The sequence below is a fragment of the Macrotis lagotis genome, chromosome 1 (assembly GCF_037893015.1).
Source record: "Macrotis lagotis isolate mMagLag1 chromosome 1, bilby.v1.9.chrom.fasta, whole genome shotgun sequence".
NCBI classification, from domain to species: Eukaryota; Metazoa; Chordata; class Mammalia; order Peramelemorphia; family Peramelidae; genus Macrotis; species Macrotis lagotis.
The window spans coordinates 784,183,462-784,191,516 of NC_133658.1; the positions used below are offsets into that span (position 1 = coordinate 784,183,462).

Below are 8,055 nucleotides of genomic sequence, written 5' to 3' on the forward strand. Positions count from 1 at the left end.
TCCCCTTAGTGGGAGGGAAGGTAGGAATTCAGAATTATCATTTAACTTCAAGTAGAGCCTCATTAGATATTTTATAAAGGAAATTTATGTTTTTGGTTGGAGTTGAACTTGAATGGATGAGACCCTGAAAATTGACTCTTTAGAAAAATATAGGAAAATGTGTAAGCAGCCATCTATAATTGGTGCCCCAAGATGGTGAACTTTTTTGAAGACTTGAAGCTAATCTTATTTATACTGAATGCCCAGGAAATATTTAATAATTCTTTGCTGAATGGAGGAATGAAAGACTAACTGGCTGATATGAATAATTTCTTTTTTTTGATGAAGCTTTTTGGGGGAATCAATAAATCTATCCTGATCCAAAATTAACAACAAAATGTAGTAACGAGTTTTATATATGGGAAAGGAAATCAAGGAAAAGGCCAAGTATTAGCATATAATAACACATCTGAGAAAGAGTAACTAGACTAATTATTTTCTCTGCAGAGATTTTAGTAGCTCAACTTAACCTAGGACTTGATTGTAAACCAGTATAAGAGTCCAGCAGAAGACTTGATCCCCTATTGAGGGATATTAGAGCTGTTTGCTTGTGGGGTGGGGAGATGTATGAAATTGCCTTAGAGTAGGTCAGAATTTCAGGTATGAGCCTGAAATACTTTGGCTTGGTGCCCTTCCTTCCAGATTCTCAATTCAATGTAAATACCATTTTGCATTAGATGTCAGGAATTCTTTCCATGTTTTAAGGCAGCTTTGCATGCAGAATGGAATCTCTTTGAGGATGACTATACAGAGAAAAATGCTTTCTGTTCTCATTATGCAGATGGAAGGTCAATGTAGGCCCTAGCTGATCTAACCTGTTAATTTAAGGTAAATAAAGAAGAACATGTTGGTCCTTTATTTTACAATAATCGAGGTTCAGTGTTTGCTTGAGGAGTCTTATTTGAGCAAGTTAATAGAGAATGTTCCCTTTTCTTGTTTGTGATTTGAACTGAACTTCAAAGGGATAAGATACATCATCATCATCATCATCATCATAATATTACTATATACATATATACAGACATATACATACATATATATATATGTATGTATGTAGGTGTTCCTCTCTCTCTGTCTCTGTCTCTTTGTCTGTCTGTCTGTCTGTCTCTCCTATCAGCTAGGATTGTTATGAGGATCAAATATAATCACATTCATTAGATTGTGAACTCCTTAAGGACAAGGGCTTTTTTTTGACTCTTTTTATACCCCCCCCAACACTTAGGCATAGTGCTTAGTACACACAAGGTTTTCAATAAATGTTTACTGATTTATTGAGCTACATAAATATATATATATATATGTATACATAAAATTTATATATAAATGGAAAGAAATGAATAAATAGACAAGAATAACACAATCTATAAAGGCAGTATTGAATCACTTGACCCGCCTAAAATAAAATTAAAACATAGGAAAAAATTGAGTGTTGTGGAATCTTATATTTAGTAGGGAATTTAGGAATCTTTTAGTTTAATTCTCTTGTCCTTTGAATGATGTCCTTTTACCATCCTTAAGTTCAAATCTATGCTTGAAGACCTTTAATGAGATGGATCTTACTGATTCTTTAGACAGTCTGTCCACTGTTCTATAGTTCCATTATGAAATCCTTATGTTTAATTCAGATCTGTTTTCTTTTATCTTGTATTCTATTGATCTTCAGTTTTGGGGGTAATTTTTTCACCTCTGTTTTCTGTCCTTTTTGATTATGGTCGTCTCTTTATGAACATTCAGTACTCTTGACTTGACTGAGGCTGCTCACTTGTCTGCTCTCTTTGGACTTTGAAACCTTCCTCCATGCTTTGGAGCTTTCTTGACCCACTTTAGGAAGCTTAGTGCTGCAGCTGATAGAGTGATGTGCCTGAGGTCAGAAGATCCATCTTTATGAGTTCAAATCTGCCCTCACATATTTAGTATCCATGTGATCCTGGGAAAGTCACTTAATACTGTTTGCCACAGTTCCTTTTCTATAAAACAATCTGAAGAAGGAAATGGCTCAATATTTTTGCCAGAAACTCCAAATGGGGTCATGAAGAATTGGACACAACTGAAACATCTTGGCAACAACTTTATCCCATGGAAATATACCTATCCTAATTAAAACTCAAAATAAAAAGAAATATAGCTATCCTGCATCTAATTTCCTTAAAACATTGCAAATCTTAGATTAAGCTAATACATTCTGAGTTGTTAATGGTCAACTAATAAATACATGGCCATTTCCAAAGACAGTTTCATTTAAAAATGAGACACCTTGAAACATACTGCTGTGAGTCAGAGGAATAACTCTCTCCCCAATGATAATTATACTAAGTCTGATAGTTGGAAATATTTTGGGACCAGGTGAGTTTTTAGAATGTGCTCTTCCCAGCAGATCATAAACATGACTGCCTGTTCTCTTTTCTCTTGAGAGGAAAGTTGACCTCTTCTTTTGACATCTTTAGACATGACCTTGACTATGCCCATATTTTCTGCTTCTAATAGGTTTGTAATATTCTTGATTTACTAAAGCTTCATGTAAAGAAAATAGAAAAGCAATGACAATTAGATTCAGGAAAAATTCTATGGTTCTTTAGGGTTAGGGTAGGAGCTCAACCTCACACTTCTTGGTTCATTATGCCTTGGAATCCCTAAGGAATCTAGTGTTGTTCAGAGTAGATCTAGGAGTTCAAGTACAAGATAAATATTTAAACTGAAATTGGGCTAAAGTGTCACAGTAAGAAAACTCACTTATTATAATTTAGAATGCAAGTCAGTGCTTTATTTCATACATTATTCCAACTGGAGTCAGAGAATACATCATTGGGGCACATAGAGAAATATGTTGGATGGGGCAGGTGGTCTTTTGAATAAGAACTATTTTCCATTTGTACTACTGATATGCAGAGAATTTGTAGTCATGGTGAGCTAAGAACTATTCACATTGGATGTGTGTGTGTGTGTGTGTGTGTGTGTGTGTGTGTTTCTGGGAGGAGGTACAGAGACTTCTAACCTGTAGATTAGTTCTTGGCCTTCAGATCCCAAGACAAGGATGATTCTGTCTTTTGATGAATTTGGAGGTAAAGGAGAGTGAAAATACAGAAATTAGATGTGATATATATACTTGAAATGGAGTCTTTTTACAAGATGACATTATCCATCTTAGAGGAAAACAGTGCTCCTCTCCTTCAGACACCATTTTGGCAATGTCTATAACCAATCCTGGCCAGAAAGGTGATAGAAGTGGTGTTTATCTATGCCCAGTCCTTGTTCATGTCTAATCCTTTTTCACTGCCTCTAAGCACCCCACCTGAATTGCCCTTTTGTTACTACCCAAAAGTTTTTGGCTGATAATCTTTTCTTTCTTTGAAATTTCCTTGTTTGAATTTGTTTTGATTGACTATGCATAATTTTACAAGGGTTTTGTTTTTCTTCCTTTTTTTAAATAGGAATTTGTGAGTCAGAATGGGGATATGGTTGAGAATAGAGCAGCAAAAGGAAGAAAGAAAAACAAAAGATGATAAAAGGAAGATCATTGAAGTATTTAAAGGTACAGAATAAAAAGGATAAAAAAGAATCACGTGCAAGTAGTTCAACTTTGAAAATTACATACTGAATTTATTATATATTGAAAAAAAGCAAGCTGTACATAATAGAGAAACACAGTTCCATAGACAGCCCTCTTTTTCTGCTTCCTTACGTATATGGGAATACCTGTTCTATTTGGTGCTTGCTAAGTTTAAAATGAAACAGATAAAAACCACCAACTTTATTGTCTCATTCATTTATTAACTTCAGCACCACAGATGTTGGCTGGGTATAGTTTAAAGGAATTAGGCAAGGACATTACACCAACCTCTGGCTTGTAGAATGTAAAGTCATCTGATAAAATATAAACTTTTAAAGGGCAGAGACTGATTCATTTTTGTCTTCAATCCCAGCAGCTAGTAGAGTACCTTTCATACAGTAGGCTCTTAAATAAACATTTGTGAATGATTTATTGATATAAATAGTGACAATTGTTGTTATGTAACATTGGAAGTTAGATTGCTGAGTGGTTAGAGCACTAAACCTGAAATCGTGAAGATTCATCTTCCTGAGTTCAAATCTAGACTCAGACGCTTACTAGTTGTGTGATACTGGGCAAGTGACTTAGCCTTATTTGCCTCAGGTTCCTCCTTTATAGAATGAGCTGGAGAAGGTAATAGCAAACAACTCTAATATTTTTGTCATGAAAAGCCCAAATGTGGTTATGGAAAGTTAGAGAGAACTGGAACAACCAAACAAATACTGACAACTGTACATGATGGTATTTTGGTACCCTAGTGACGTCAGCTTGGTAAAGCAAACCTCTGTTTGCCCACCTGCAGCATAGCTGACACTAGAGATTCTATCATTGGCTGCTTATAGTTTTACCTTACTGGGTACTTCAATTTGCCAAAGCTATTCAATATATAATAACTCTGAGAATGGGCTGTTGTTAGAGGATGCTCTCAGGGCAGGACTATTTCTTCATTCTCTCTTTTTCCTTCCCCTCTTTCTTCTTCGGTTCTTATTTTTTGGTAGGAATTCTGGGTGCTCTGGTCAGTGTCATGCACTTTGGTCACTGCCTCAGGACAAGGACTCTTTTGTTCATTCTTCCATGGAAAGTGAAATTCTACAATGAAATCTGCCTCATCTGTATGTGTTCTCTTGGGGGATAAGACTAGACTGGCAGAGATTTATAGACACTTGTCTGATCATAGGTACATATAAAGAGATTCTCTTTATTCTATGGCTGAGGACACCAGAGCCAGATAAGTTAAGGGACTTGTTTAATGTCCCATTAGTAAATGGTAGAACCGAACTCTAGTATTAAAACCACTCCAGTACCCTTTGTACCTTTCAGTGTCATGGAATCTATAGTAGAGTTATCTGAGATCCTAAGTCTAACTACTTAACCTTTCATAGGAGATAAGATTCTAACAAGGGCCCCTAATTAAACTTGAATCTCATGCCTCTAGCTATCCACTAGTTAATCTGATCAGCTATGCTTTAGCTCATAATAAAGTTATTTCTTCTATTGAACTGTTTGAGGGCAAAGACCTTATCTCACTCATTTTCATTCCCTTCACATTGCCCTGTATGTAATAAATGCTTAAATGTTCACTGAATTAATGTGCTAATGGGGGAAGTGTAAGGGGTCCTATGTTCTGGTAAAACATTTACAACAATCACAATATTTATCTTCTGAAGACAATATCTCTGTGTCTTTGTCTAGCCCATTACTGACTTAATGGCAGGAATTTTAGGCTATATTAGAGAATTTTTTTTAGTTCTACTACTCCCACCTTCTCCATCACTGCAAATAATAGCTACTTTTGTTATCTATTTGTGAGACTGGTCCTAGTCACAGACATGAGGAGAGACAACCAAAGGGTCAAGCAATCTGTCTCCTATCTTTCCTATGCCCTGTTTTGTCAATGACATGATCTTTGAACTACACTGAGAAACTAAGATTATAAACAGGCATTGAATTGATGAAAAAACTAGAAATTATTTATTAAAGTCACTATTATGTTATCTCCCTATGGTAAATTTAAGTTAAATTTATCCAGAAAAGTCCTAAAGGGACTCTTTGGAACAGGTGTATTCTGATGAAGGTTAGGGGTACACACACTCCTTGTTCAGCTATCATTCCTTCCTTCTTGAACTTGGTTAAAATTGAAGAATGTCATTCATTGAAAAGCATGACATAAAACTAATCAAATCTAGCTCCTCCTTTCCTTGGGGATTCCACAATCCAGGACTTCAAAAAGTTACTGCAAAGATCACAAGGATAAAATTGGAAATATTAAAACCTCTAGAAGAACATTAATTTAAATTATGATAATATGACCTATTGTAAAGAAGCACTCTAGGCTCCCATCAGACCAGGTTAAAAGAAAGTCTCTCTCCTTCCCCCTACTCCCCAAACCCTCTTTGGGGAGGTGAAGTCACATACACTACTGGCGGAGAGTTAGAAATAAATGAACCTCATTAGAATATTAAATTTTCTGTCAATTTTCTGGAAATACATGGAAGATACACTTTTCTATCTTTGCACTTAGTATTTTATTTTTTCCTAATTACATCTAAAAATAGTTTTCAACATTTATTTTTGTTAAGATTTTGAGTTCCCTAATTTTTCCTCTTTGCCTCCTGCCCTCTCCAAAACAGCAAGCAATCTGACATAGGTTATACATGTACAATCCTGTCAAATATATCTCCATATTAATAATGTTGTGAAGGAAGCAAAACAAAAGGGAAAAACACATGAAAGAAAAAAGAATACTTTCGCCTCTCCTCTTCCTCCTCCTCCTCCTCCTCCTCGGCCTCCTCCTCCTCCTCCCCATCACCATCACCACCATCCTCCTCCTCCTCCTCCTCCTCCTCCTCCTCCCCATCACCATCACCACCATCCTCCTCCTCCTCCTCTTCCTCCTCCTCGGCCTCCTCCTCCTCCTCCCCATCACCATCACTACCATCCTCCTCCTCCTCCTCCTCCTCCTCGGCCTCCTCCTCCTCCTCCCCATCACCATCACCACCATCCTCCTCCTCCTCCTCCTCCTCCTCCTCCTCCCCATCACCATCACCACCATCCTCCTCCTCCTCCTCTTCCTCCTCCTCGGCCTCCTCCTCCTCCTCCCCATCACCATCACTACCATCCTCCTCCTCCTCCTCCTCCTCCTCAGCCTCCTCCTCCTCCTCCCCATCACCATCACCACCATCCTCCTCCTCCTCCTCCTCCTCCTCCTCCTCCTCCTCCTCCTCGGCCTCCTCCTCCTCCTCCTCCTCCCCATCACCATCACGACCATCCTCCTCCTCCTCCTCCTCCTCCTCCCCATCACCATCACCACCATCCTCCTCCTCCTCCTCCTCCTCCTCCTCCTCCTCCTCCTCCCCATCACCATCACCACCATCCTCCTCCTCCTCCTCCTCCTCCTCGGCCTCCTCCTCCTCCTCCTCGGCCTCCTCCTCCTCCTCCTCCCCATCACCATCACCACCATCCTCCTCCTCCTCCTCCTCCTCCTCGGCCTCCTCCTCCTCCTCCTCGGCCTCCTCCTCCTCCTCCTCCCCATCACCATCACCACCATCCTCCTCCTCCTCCTCTTCCTCCTCCTCACCATCACCACCATCCTCCTCCTCCTCCTCCTCCTCCTCCTCCTCCTCTTCCTCCTCCTCACCATCACCACCATCCTCCTCCTCCCGCCGCTGCTCCTGCTCCCGCCGCTGCTGCTTCTCCCCCGTTCCCTTGGAGCGGACCCTCCTGGTGCCTCTGTTGTGAAGGAGACCCCGGACTCGCCATGGTCGACGAGAAGCCGAAGGAAGGAGTCAAGACTGAAAACAAGGACCACATTAATTTGAAGGTGGTAGGGCAAGATGGTTCAGTGGTGCAATTTAAGATTAAGAGGCACACACCACAGTAAACTAATGAAAGCCTATTGTGAACGACAGGGTTTGTTAATGAGGCCGATCAGATTCCGATTTGTTGGGCAACCAATCAATGAAACAGACACACCTGCACAGTTGGAAATGGAGGATGAAGATACAATGGATGTATTCCAGCAGCAGACAGGAGGTGTTTACTAAAAAGAGAACCTGCAACTGTACTCCAGAACTGTGCTCCCAAGGAAAACAATACATTCACAATTAGAAAACCAAGATTTGGTTCATCCACATCCTGACTACTGCAGTATAGTTTTCTCTTTGATTCCCTTCCCCCATTCCTTTATTGTACATAAAGTAACTGGTGTATGTGCACAGGCATAATGCGTATTTTTTTTTTTAAACTAAATGGCCGATGGTATGTTTTGATCAACACCAAATGGAGATGGGGAGGGGAAAAACAAACTGGTTCTGTGAAAATATCCCTTTTCTCCATTAGTGGCATGCTCATTCAACTTTTACCTTTATATTCCAGTAAGTTATTTTGCTCTCACTGTTTAACAACAAAAAAAACCCCCCACAAAAAAAAATCCCTGTATACCTTGTTTGATTGGATAATTTCAATGTTTT

General features: G+C 39.3%; 1 pseudogene; it reads left to right on the forward strand.

Annotated features, from left to right (window-relative positions):
• The first annotated feature begins 7,343 nt into the window (after nucleotides 1-7,343).
• Nucleotides 7,344-7,853, forward strand: LOC141488321 (small ubiquitin-related modifier 2-like; annotated as a pseudogene).
• The last annotated feature ends 202 nt before the right edge of the window (nucleotides 7,854-8,055 follow it).